Below are 12,143 nucleotides of genomic sequence, written 5' to 3' on the forward strand. Positions count from 1 at the left end.
ACAAAAGTGACCCACAGCCCGACCCTGAGCAGCTGGCAGGCTGGTCCAACCAAGCGGTTCTTCCTTGGCTTGTGGATGACAGCCCCCAAACAGAGGATAGGCCACGTGCTCTGGGTGCCCTGGCACAGTAACCCCACCAGACCTGGAAGACAAAGATCCTGTTAGAGGGCCCCAGATCGGTGGCTGCCTCATGTCAGGGCCCAGGCTTCATAACCGACTGCCCTGCCTAACCCAGCACAGGCTGGGGCCTGGGGGCACTGGTGGGGGTGTCCTTCACATATGAATTGCTCACATGTTTGGGAATATTACTTCAGTTTTCCAGCAGAGGGCAGTAAAGTGTTCCAAGGAAGATGAGTGTCTTACCAGCACCGAAACCATTAATGCTCCTTGGAAATGACAAATCATCTATGACCTGGTGACCAGTAACAGAGGCTAGGACTGTGGCAACAATGTATATGTTCTTCTTGCGTGTTATGAGTGCATGTATTTTTGTTTTTGTATATATTACTAGTTTCTTTTTCATTATCTTCTCCTCTCCCCTTCTGATTGTATTAAAGGATTATTGATAATGTTAAAATTCAGTCTTTAGGTCATAGAATGGTCAGGTGAGACTGTGATTCAACCTGAGGAGTAATAATATCACTTACAGACAAACACTAGGACTATTACTTCAGAGTTGGAAACAATGACTATCAAGACTTCATGTCTCTCTTTTTGAGACAGTTCCATGCCCACCCACTATGCTCTGCCCTATGCCGCTGGGCCCAATCTGAAAACTTCCTTTCTCACTTGCCAGCTAGCTCTCTGCCACTTCAGGGTGACTAGCAGAAAAGCAGCAGACAAGAGAAGGGGAGGAGGTGTGTGGTCTGTCTTGCTTGTATCCATTCCTGTCAGTATGACCCCAGCAATAGCTCTTAACCTTGGCAGGAGCTTTTGGTTCTAGTGGATGTGGTTCCTTTGTCCAGCTTCCTTTAGTAGTCCCAGTATCAGCCTCACTGCAATCCCTTGGAGGTGCTAGCTCCAGCTGAGCAGTGCCCTTTTCTTAAGAATTAGAGTCCCAGTTATATGAGATTCTCCTCTGAGATCCTGAGGTGCCATTAACAGCTAACCAGCATCCTCTCCTCAGAAGTCTAGGCAACAGCTGTGCAGAGTCCTTCCTTTGAGCTCTGGAGACTCCAGCAACTGGCCAGGCAGCATCCCTTCCAATAGGTCTGAATACTAGCTCTGTGGGATACCTCCTTCAGAAAAATCTCTTTTCCTCCTCCCCTAGACCTGCGGGTAGTAGATGTTTTCCAAAGTGACTGTTTCTGTGTTTCTTCAGAGTCTCTGTTCTACCCTTTCAGTCCTGAAGTGCCTGATTAACCAATCCTCTCTGCATTTCTCTTTTTGCGGTAAACTAGTATGGTTTCTGTTATTGTAATTGCATCCCAACTAATGCAAACATATCAGGTAAATACGGTTAATCCAATTTTTATTACTTGAAAAAAGAAGACAAAGATTGTGCTAAAATTCTTATAAGAACTTTTTTAAATTACTAAATACTTTGTGATAAATTTTACAAGAAACGAATAGGCTCTAGATGAATGAAACTATAAAATGTTAATGAACAACATAAAATAGAACCTGAACCAATGGAGACATATATCATTATAGGAAGAAAATACAAATATAAATATAAGAATCACCTATATAAATTTACAAATGTAATGAAATTCCGTTCAGTATCCCTCAGGGATTTCTACTGAAACACAACCAAATAAGTCTAAAGTTTATCTGGAGGAATGAATAATCAATAGTCAATAAAGTATTGAAAAGAAGAGGAACCTTCCTGGCAGTTATTAAAAGGCACTACAAAAATACAGCTATTAAAATAGTGTGGATTAGTTCTATGTCCAGTAATGGTAAAATGGCTTTCATTGATTTAAATGTGACAATACAACTCTTTTAAAGTACCAGAGAGTGATTGAAAGTGACCGAAAGTCAGAAAGTAGAGAGGTATTGACCATGGAAAGAAGGGAAACATGTTTAAAAATAATGTTTGTTTTTCACCTGAGAGCCCTGTCTTGTCTATGTAACATGGGGTGGCTACAACTGAAGCAGAAAACTGTAGTCTTATTCACTTGAGGAGTCATATGATAGAATTTGGGGCAACAAAAGCAAATAGAGAATTTGGGGCAGCAAGAGCAATAGAACAATGAGGATGAAGCCTAGAAAGGATGGAACTATAAAAAGGAGAGCTCACAAACTTGGTTTTAACTCTATAAAATCTTTGGCCAACATCAGAGACCCCAAGGCTGCTAGTGAAAGTCAAGAGTAGGAAGCCTGAAAAAGTTAATGAAAGATTTCAGCTGCTGTGCATTGGAGAGGAGAGAGTTGTAGTTTGGGTCCAGCCAAGATAACTGATTGCTGGGACACTATCAACACTCTTTCATAGGAAGATAACAGATTCTATGTTCTCTCAACATATCATTCATAGTGTGCAGTACACAATAAGAATATTACTAGAATGAATGAAGAAACAGGAAACTACAGCACAGAGTCCAGGAAAAAATAATTCAATAGAAACCAACATTTATAGAACAAAGATGTTAGAATCAGCATTAGGAATTTGAAGAAGTTAAGCTCAAGGACTTCAAGTAAAATGTTCATAATGAATAAACAGAAGAACACAGCAGAGAAACAGAAACTTAGAAAAATGAAATAAATGTTCTAAAATTGAGAAATACAATATATAAAATGAAAAATTCCCTGAATGCATGTAACTGATTGGAGCTGGCAGAAGGTTCAGCAAAATTGAAGCTTGATAAATTTAAATTATCTGATGTGAAGAGAAAAAGGTATGAAATAAAGTAAACAGCCACAGAAATTTGTAGGATGTTGTCATTTCATCTAACGTGTGTAATTAAGGTCTCAGAAGGAAAGGGAGTTGATACTAGAGAAGAAAAATATTTGGAAAACTACTGGCTGAAAGTCAAATTGAACTCATCAATCTTCCTGAAAGAGAGTTCAAAATAAAAATCATAAACATGCTCATGGAGGTACAGAAAATTATTCAAGAACTCAGGGAGGAATTCAAGAATGAGATACAAACGCTGAAGAATACAGTATCTGAAATGAAACATACAATGGAGGGATTTAAAAGCAGATTAGATGAAGTAGAGGAGTTGGTAAATGAAATATAAATTAGAGAACAGGAATACAAAGAAGCTGAGGCACAGAGAGAAAAAAGGATCTCTAGGAATGAAAGAATATTGAGAGAACTGTGTGACCAATCCAAAAGGAACAATATTCGCATTATAGGGGTACCAGAAGAAGAAGAGAGAGAAAAAGGGATAGAAAGTGTCTTTGAGGAGGTAATTGCTGAGAACTTCCCCAATCTGGGGAAGGAGGTAGTCTCTCAGGCCATGGAGGTGCACAGATCTCCCAACACAAGGGACCCAAGGAAGACAACACCAAGACATATAATAATTAGAATGACAAAGATCAAGGATAATGACAGACTATTAAAAGCAGCCAGAGAGAGAAAAAAGATCACATACAAAGGAAAACCCATCAGGCTATCATCAGACTTCTCAGCAGAAACCTTACAGGCCAGAAGGGAGTGGCATGATATATTTAATGCAATGAAACAGAAGGGCCTCAAACCAAGAATACTCTATCCGGCAAGATTATCATTTAAATTTAAAGGTGGGATTAAACAATTTACAGATAAGCAAAAATTGAGAGAATTTGTCTCCCACAAACCATCTCTATAGTGTATTTGGAGGGACAGCTATAGATGGAAGTGTTCGTAAGGCTCAATAGTTGTCACAAGAGAAAATAAAACCACAGTAAAAATATATTCATATATGATTTATCCGATAAGGGGTTACCATCTAAAATATATAAAGAACTTACATGCTTCAACACCCAAAAAGCAAACAACCCAATTAAAAAATGGGAGAAGGATATGAACAGACAATTCTCCAAAGAAGAAATTTAGATGGCCAACAAGCACATGAAAAGATGCTACACCTTGCTAATTATCAGGGAAATGCAAATAAAAACCACAATGAGAGATCACCTCACATCAGTTGGCATGGCCAACATCCAAAAGACTGGGAACAACAAATGCTGGTAAGGCTGTGGAGAAAGGGGAACTCTCCTACACTGCTGGTGGGAATGTAAATTAGTTCAACCATTGTGGAAAGAAATATGGAGATTCCTCAAAAAACTCAAAATAGAAATACCATTTGACCCAGGAATTCCACTCCTAGGAATTTACCCAAAGAAAACAATATCTCAGATTGAAAAGACATATGCACCCCTATGCTTAATGCAGCATTATTTACAATAGCCAAGATATGGAAGCAACCTAAGTGTCCATCAGTAGATGAATGGATAAAGATGATGTGGTACATATACACAATGGAATACTGTTCAGCCATGAGAAGAAAACAAATACTATCATTTGCAACAACATGGATGGAGCTAGAGGGTATTAGTGAAATAAGCCAGGCAGAGAAAGACAAGTACCAAATGATTTCCCTCATTTTTAGAGTATAACAACAAAACAAAACTGAAGGAACAAAACAGCAGCAGACTCACAGACTCCAAGAAGGGACTACTGGTTACCAAAGGGTGGGGGAGGGTAGGTGGGGAGGCAGGGAGAAGGGGATTGAGGAGTAAATATGATTGGCACACATGGTGTTGAGGGAATCACAGGGAAGACAGTGTAGCACAGAGAAGACAAGTAGTGACTCTGTGGCATCTTACTACACTGATGAACAGTGACTGCAGTAGGGTATGGGGAGGACTTGATAATATGGGTGAATGTAGTAACCATAATGTTTTTCATGTGAAACCTTCATAAGAGTGTATATCAATGACACCTTTAAAAAAAAGTTAAAAATAAGTAAATAAAGATAAAGTAACCCCCCCCAAAAAAGGAAAGAAAACTACTGACTGAAAATGCCCCCAAATTTGGTGAAAAACATAATTTACATATCCAATAAGCTCCCTGAATCCCAAGGAAGATAAATACAAAATTAAGTCATGCCTAAGCACATCATAGTCTAAAAAACAAAGATGAAGAGATTATCTTGAAAGCAGTAAGAAGATAAAAACAAAAACAAAACCAACATATTACATACAGAGGTATATATATGAATGATAGATGATATATCATCAGAGACAGTGGAGGCCAGAACACAATAGCGTGATATCTTTAGTGTGCTGAAAGGGGAAAAAAATGAATCTAGAATTGTATATCCACAAAAAAAATCCTTCAAATATCAGGGAAAAAGACATTTCAAGTAAGTGAAAACAGAGAATTCATTGCCATCAGATCTGCTCTATATGTAATACTAAAACAAGTTTTTCAGGCATAAGGGAAATTAAACCTGAAGAAAACTCAGATTTATAGGAAGGAATGAACCCTAAAAATGGTTTACATGGAAGTAGTTATTGAAGAAAAGCATATTTTATTCTTTTAATTTATTCAAAAGACATACTTAAAGTAAAAATCATAACACCATATTGTGGAGTTTTATAATGTATGTAGTTGTAATATATATAATGGAAATAACAGAAAGAAACAGTACATTGTTACAAAGGTCTTACTGCTGATGTGAAATGATGCAATATCTCTAATACACTAAGGATGCACATTGAAATCTCTAGAGTAGAGCAGATACTAAAAAATAATGCAAAGAGGTTTCATAAAAGGTCAGTAGAAAAATTAAAAGATTACCTTTTTTTAATGTTTCATTAACTCAAAAGAAGAAGGAAAGGAGAAATAGAAGAATAAAATCTGCATGGAACAGGTAGAAAATAAATAGAAAGATAGGCTACATTAAGCTATGTCAATAATTATGTTAAATGCAAAAGGTTTAATTACTCCAGTTAAAAATTAGAGCCTATCCTTGATGAAAGAGCAAGAACAAACTATATAGAAGAGGCACTTTTTCAATATGAAGACAGAACTTCCTTTATTCTAGAGAAATGGGCACAGAGACTCTTCTAACTTGGTTTTATCAGGAATCAAGAAGGATGGAAAAGTGCTGGATTAAAAACAAATGAGTAAGGAGAAGCTTCCTCCCCACTCAGATCCAAATTTAGAGATCCCTCTGGTGTAGCATCATTTTGAAATCAGCCCAGGACTAGACTTATTACCCCCATCTCCCACTGCTGTCCGCTGCACACACACCTGCTGGGAAGAGTGTGGACGATCATTCTTTGTCAATGAAGGAAGATCCATGTCATCACAGGGGAACTGGCCAGCTTCAGCCTCCAGGAAGCCCTTGGCAATCCCACCCACCAGGCACAGAGCCTATTTGTCATCTCACTCTCAAAAATGAAAAAACATCCAAGGATCACTAAACATTTGAAATAAACCCCAACATGAAAGAGAACATACTAAATAAAGGAGAAAGATCTTAGAAGAAGCAGATAAGAATAAACTTTGCATCCATTAAAATAAATGAAGCCATAAGAAAGAGAACAAGAAATCTTCTTTTTAGATGGAAATTTAAAGTATGAGAGCTGAAATTTAAAAAAAACAGTTTAGAATGGTGAAAGATAAGGTCATGGAAATCTCCCAGAAAGCACAATAAAAAGGCAGGATTGTGTATATTAATGGAATGGAATGCTACTCAGCACTAAAAATGGACAAACTGCTGGTTCAAGCAATAGCCTGAATGAATCTCAAACATGAGCAAAGGATTGTAAGAAAAACAGTAATCACTTCCCCCCCAAATCCCACAAACGCACAAAAAAAGAATATGTGACAGATATCATAGGTCGCACAAAGCCTATACTATTCGCTATCTGACTCTTTTCAGAAAGCTTGCTCATCCCTGCTACAGGAAAAAAATAATCTCTAGGAAAAAACAAAAGGTTCTGATTTATAATCTAATAAGTCCGAGGGTGTTGAAAATTATAGTGAAAACAACCTACAGTTTTGGAGGGTTTGTTAAACTGAGCAAATGAAAAAAGATGAATTTACTAGGAACTCTTAAGAAAGAGAAAAAGCTGTAAAATAAAGGAAATTTAATTAGTATGTCTTTGGCTCCACAGTTCACAATATTTGCATGATCATTACAATGGAAACACTGACTAGGGACTCAGCCCAACATTGAAATCTGACCCTACTGAGCCTGTGGTGGTGGTGGGTGTAAATGAATTAAAGACTGATCTGCCACGTCAGAAAATTAACAATGTCTAAAGTAGATTAATCCAAAGCTAGCAATAAAGGCATAAAATTTAGGAATATGGAGGCAAATACCAGCTAAGAGTTGAAACTGTTGCCTCTAGGGAGTAGACCAAGTTAATTAAAATAAAAAAGCAAAGTGGGGGCTAGGTCCTGCCTAATATAAAATGTACTAAGAACCAACAGCAATTTAAACAGTTTGATTCTATCCAGAGAGATAAATGATCAACAGCACATAACAGAGAGACAAAAAATAGGAATATGTAGGACATGGAAATGTAGCACAGGATACAGATGGCACTGCAAAACAATGGGAAATGGATGAATTATACTATAATTGGTGTTGGGACACCCAGCTATCCATTAAGCACCAAAATAAATTTCAAGTGCATCAAATACTTAAATTATTAAACAAAAGTAAATTAGAAGAAAATCTAAGAGAATGGTTTTTATAATTTTCTGATGGAGTAGGTCTTTCTACCTATGCCCACAAAACCAAAAAGGAAGTTTATGCAGAAACAGAAAACACTGAAATTTCCAGATGGCAGAAGATCATAAATAAATTTACAAAAAAAGTCTGAATTGAGAAAATACATTGCATTACATATTTCAATCACACATTCAGTCTCTAGCCCTGGGGCAGGGAGATTTTGGTGTTTTTGTCTTCTCTAGTAGGCATGGAGGAGGGCACACCCTGTTTTTCCCCAAGGCTTGGAAGGTGGGAAGTTCCCCAGGCCCCGGAAGGGATGTCAGATGCTGGACAGTTAGAAAAAAGAGATGTGTCCTCATCAGCATTATATATATATATTTTTTTTTGCTTCAGCTGTCAGTTATCTTTTTATTTATTTATTTTTATTTTGATATCATTAATGTACAATTACATGAGCAACATTGTGGTTACTAGACTCCCCTCATTATCAAGTCCCCACCACATACCCCATTACAGTCACTGTCCATCAGCATAGTAAGATGCTATAGAATCACTACTTGTCTTCTCTGTGTTGCACTGCCTTCCCTGTGCCCCACCTACATTATGTGTGCTAATCATAATGCCCCCTTTTCCCCTTATCCCTGCCTTCCCACCCATCCTCCCTAGTCCCTTTCCTTTGTTAACTGTTAGTCCATTCTTTGGGTCTGTGAGACTGCTGCTGTTTTGTTCCTTCAGTTTCTTCTTTGTTCTTATACTCCACAGATGAGTGAAATCATTTGATATTTGTCTTTCTCTGCCTGGCTTATTTCACTGAACATAATACCCTCTAGCTCCATCCATGTTGTTGCAAATGGTAAGATTTATTTCCGTCTTTGCCTGAATAATATTCCATTGTGTATATGTACATCTTCTTTATCCATTCATCTACTGACGGACACTTAGGTTGCTTCCATATCTTGGCTATTGTAAATAGTGTTGCGATAAACATAGGGGTGCATATATCTTTTTCAAACTGGGATCCTGTATTCTTAGGGTAAATTCCTAGGAGTGGAATTCCTGGATCACATGGTATTTCTATTTTGAGTTTTTGAGGAACCTTCATACTGCTTTCCACAATGGTTGAACTATTTTACATCCCACCAGCAGTGTGGAGGGTTCCCCTTTCTCCACATCCTCACCAACATTTGTTGTTGTTTGTCTTTTGGATGTTGGCCATCCTAACTGGTGTTAGGTGATATCTCATTGTGGTTTTAATTTGCATTTCTCTCATCAGGGTTATATTTAATCTGGGAATAATGAAATAAGACAGTTGGCGAACATATCCAGCGACTTATCTGGCTTTCTATAAGTGTTAGTCGTTATACAGCAGCCAAGGGGATTGTGTGAAAACAGAAATCAATTCCCGCATCTTCCCAGCATTAAAGTTGCCAGTGGTTTCCATTGTACCTCAAATAAATCCTAACTGTGGGAAAACATGGCCCAGATCCACCCACTTTTCTCCTCATTCTCTTCCCTGTCTCCCTTTCCACACTACTCTGGGCATATTGGCCTCTGCCACTTCACTGAACAGGCCCAGCTAGGTCCTGCTTCAGGGCCCGTACATGGGCTGTGTCCCCTGCTTAGGAACTCTTCTACTCAGCTCTTGGTGAGGCTGGCTCCTTCATCTATCATGACTCCCATTGAAATACCAACCCCCCAGAGTGGCCTTCCCTGTCCTCACGACCTCAATCGCTCCTTCTCCACCACCCAACTATCCTCCACCTCCACACCCCAATCACTCATCTTTGCCAGGCACATGGTAAATAGTGAAAAGTGTGCTGAAATTAGCAGTGGCTTCAGTAGCAAAGAGGGTTGCCATGTGCCTGAACAGGAGGGCTTAATGGGGGATATTTTCCTTAGGATAGGTAGGGAAGAGTGGTTTGTGCTTTGGGGGAGCAGCAGGAGAATGACAAGCTGCTTGTCAGTTGAGTAAAGAATAGCAATGATGATCTGACCCAGGGCATTTGATCTTAGCCGTCATCAGCAGCTGCGTAAGAAATCTCTTGGTCTTAAGCCAGTCCCTCCTTCCTTCCAAGAGAGGGATCCCTCAGCTGTTGGGTGAGTGGACAAGAACCGTGCTTGGCTTGGCACAAGGCCCATGGAATCCCTTTAGCAACTCTTCCAAATGTGGACTTATTTTAAATATTTATTTCTTGTAATTAAAAAGTAATATTTTAAATAGAAGAGGAGAAAACAAGGCTGAGCAGTAGGATTAGAAGTGGGAAAGGAGGAATGAGGGGGAGCAACTGCTAAAGTTGTTGGGAATGGGGTGGAATTTGGTACTGAGCTTCCTGGCAGCCTGTGCAAAAAGGGAAACCTGATCAGTTATGGAGCTCTTCTTATTAGCAAGGGAGATATTTGCCAGTTCCTTGAGGAAAATGCAACTGATTTTCAGTTTTAGCTTTTCCAGGCACTAAATCCTGAATGAAGTTTTTCCTTCAAGGGCTTAAGAGGGGTCATTAATTGCTGCAATAAACAACTACAGCAAATGTGGAAGTGTATCTCTAGTGATCCAGGGGGCATTTACCTTGTAGCTCACTGGATGTATGTTTTGCTTGAGTATCATCATTATTAGTAGGTGAGAAAGAACTCAGATTGACTTTTCCTTCCAAAGAACTGAGCTTCATTCACTTAGAGTATTTCAGGGTCCTCACAAGGACCTAGAGGTCACTGAGATTGTTAGTACATTTTTTGCAGGGGGACTTGATGAAGTACTTGACCACATCACAAAGTTCTAGTCAGCATCTTTTGTGTGATATGCCTAAGGGATAGGGAAGTATTTTACCAACCATTAGGTTGAAAGCTGCATTATGCAAAAGGACATGAACAGAAACATACACGAGTAGAAGACATTGAACAATGGAATCAGGCAGACCTGGGTTTGAATCTTTTCCTATCTCTAACTAGCTGTGTGACCTTGGGCAACTTTCTTAGGCTCTCTGAGCAGTCTCCCTGTCTGGAAAAATAATGATATGATATCTGCATCTGCCTTGGATTATTGAATCAAATGGTGATGTCCCTGAAGTGTATACCATGTGTTCTATTCTCTTCAAACCCCTTCTCTTCCCCTCCCATGCTAGGTCTCAGGGAATTTGTGTGGAGTTCCCACTCTATCCCTACTTCTGTGTTTCAGGCTCAACTCAGCCTGCAGAGGGACCCTGAGGTACAGCCTTACATGACCTGCCTTGTCCAGACCACTTGTCTGTGGTGATAACCTTCACGGTTGGGGCCACTTTCTGCCCACATTTGTCCAGAGCATCTGTGGCAACCCTTGGGCTGCCTTCTGAAATCGTTTCAACACCTTTCCCTGCTTTGTTCCAAGTTCCTTCCTGTGCCCTGGTCTTAATTGTGTGGCTACAGGGCAGTTTCTTGAAGACAGAAGCTAGGACCCTGGTCCAAACTCTTCATGTCATGCAGGAAGAAACTGGAGTCCAGGTAGGATGAGTCCTGTGCCCCAGGGCACACAGTGTGGAGCAGCAGGAGGGCATCAGACCTGAGTCTCTGAACTGTGCAGGGTCCCTGTGCTCCCTGAGTGTGATGACTGAAGTACCGACACCCAGCCTACAATGCCCAAGGACCCAGCCCCGCTCCACAGATGCAGGCTGAGCACCAACTATTCCCGGCAAAGGGAAACCAGAAATGGCCAAATGGATAGAGAGATTTAAACAGAAAACCAGCATCACAAGGAAAAATTCTTTCTCCACTTTCCAGCTCATTCTCTTAAAGACTTTATTGCTTTTGGGAGGCTGTGACCACACTGTCTTTACCCTTTCTGACCTCATCTCTTGTTCCTCTGGCCGACCCTCTCTGTCCTCCAGTCACAACTGACCACATGTCACATACCCTGGGCACGTGGACACCTCCAGATGTCTGCTGGTGCTCTTTGCCTTCCTGGAATACCATCCTTCCACTGGGAGAAATTCCAAACCTCATCAAGGTCCACTTCTGACATTGCCTTGAGGAACCCTACTCCTCAAAAGTAGCAAACGGCTCCTTCCTCGATGCCCTTTCCTTCGCCCAAGCTCATGGCCTCCAGTATAATGCTTAGCGCAGCTGGGTGTGCATTAATTACTGGAGTAATTTGAGTTAGTTGTGAGTACCTCCATCTGGCCAGATCAAGAGCTCCCTGAAGGACCATATCTAACTAATCTTGGTACTCCCCAGTACCCAATACTCTGCCTGACATGGAACAGATAGGAAACTTGTAGTTGTGCAGAATGTCATGTGATCATGGCATTACTGCTACTTGAGCATCTACTGTTGCTAGGCCCTTTAAATACACTCTTCTGGCACTTCACACAGAGCCAGTAATGTGGCTTACTAGTATATCCCACTTTGTAGATGAGGAAACTGAAGCTCAGAGAGGGGAATTCACTTACTCAAGATCACACAGTAACAGATGTGGAATTCCAAGAAGCTGTGTTTTGAATGTCAAAGTCAAGGGAAAGACATCATGTGGAATGTATAGTGCTTCCCCGCCTCCCC

This window comes from Manis javanica, chromosome 11 (assembly GCF_040802235.1).
Source record: "Manis javanica isolate MJ-LG chromosome 11, MJ_LKY, whole genome shotgun sequence".
Lineage (NCBI taxonomy): Eukaryota > Metazoa > Chordata > Mammalia > Pholidota > Manidae > Manis > Manis javanica.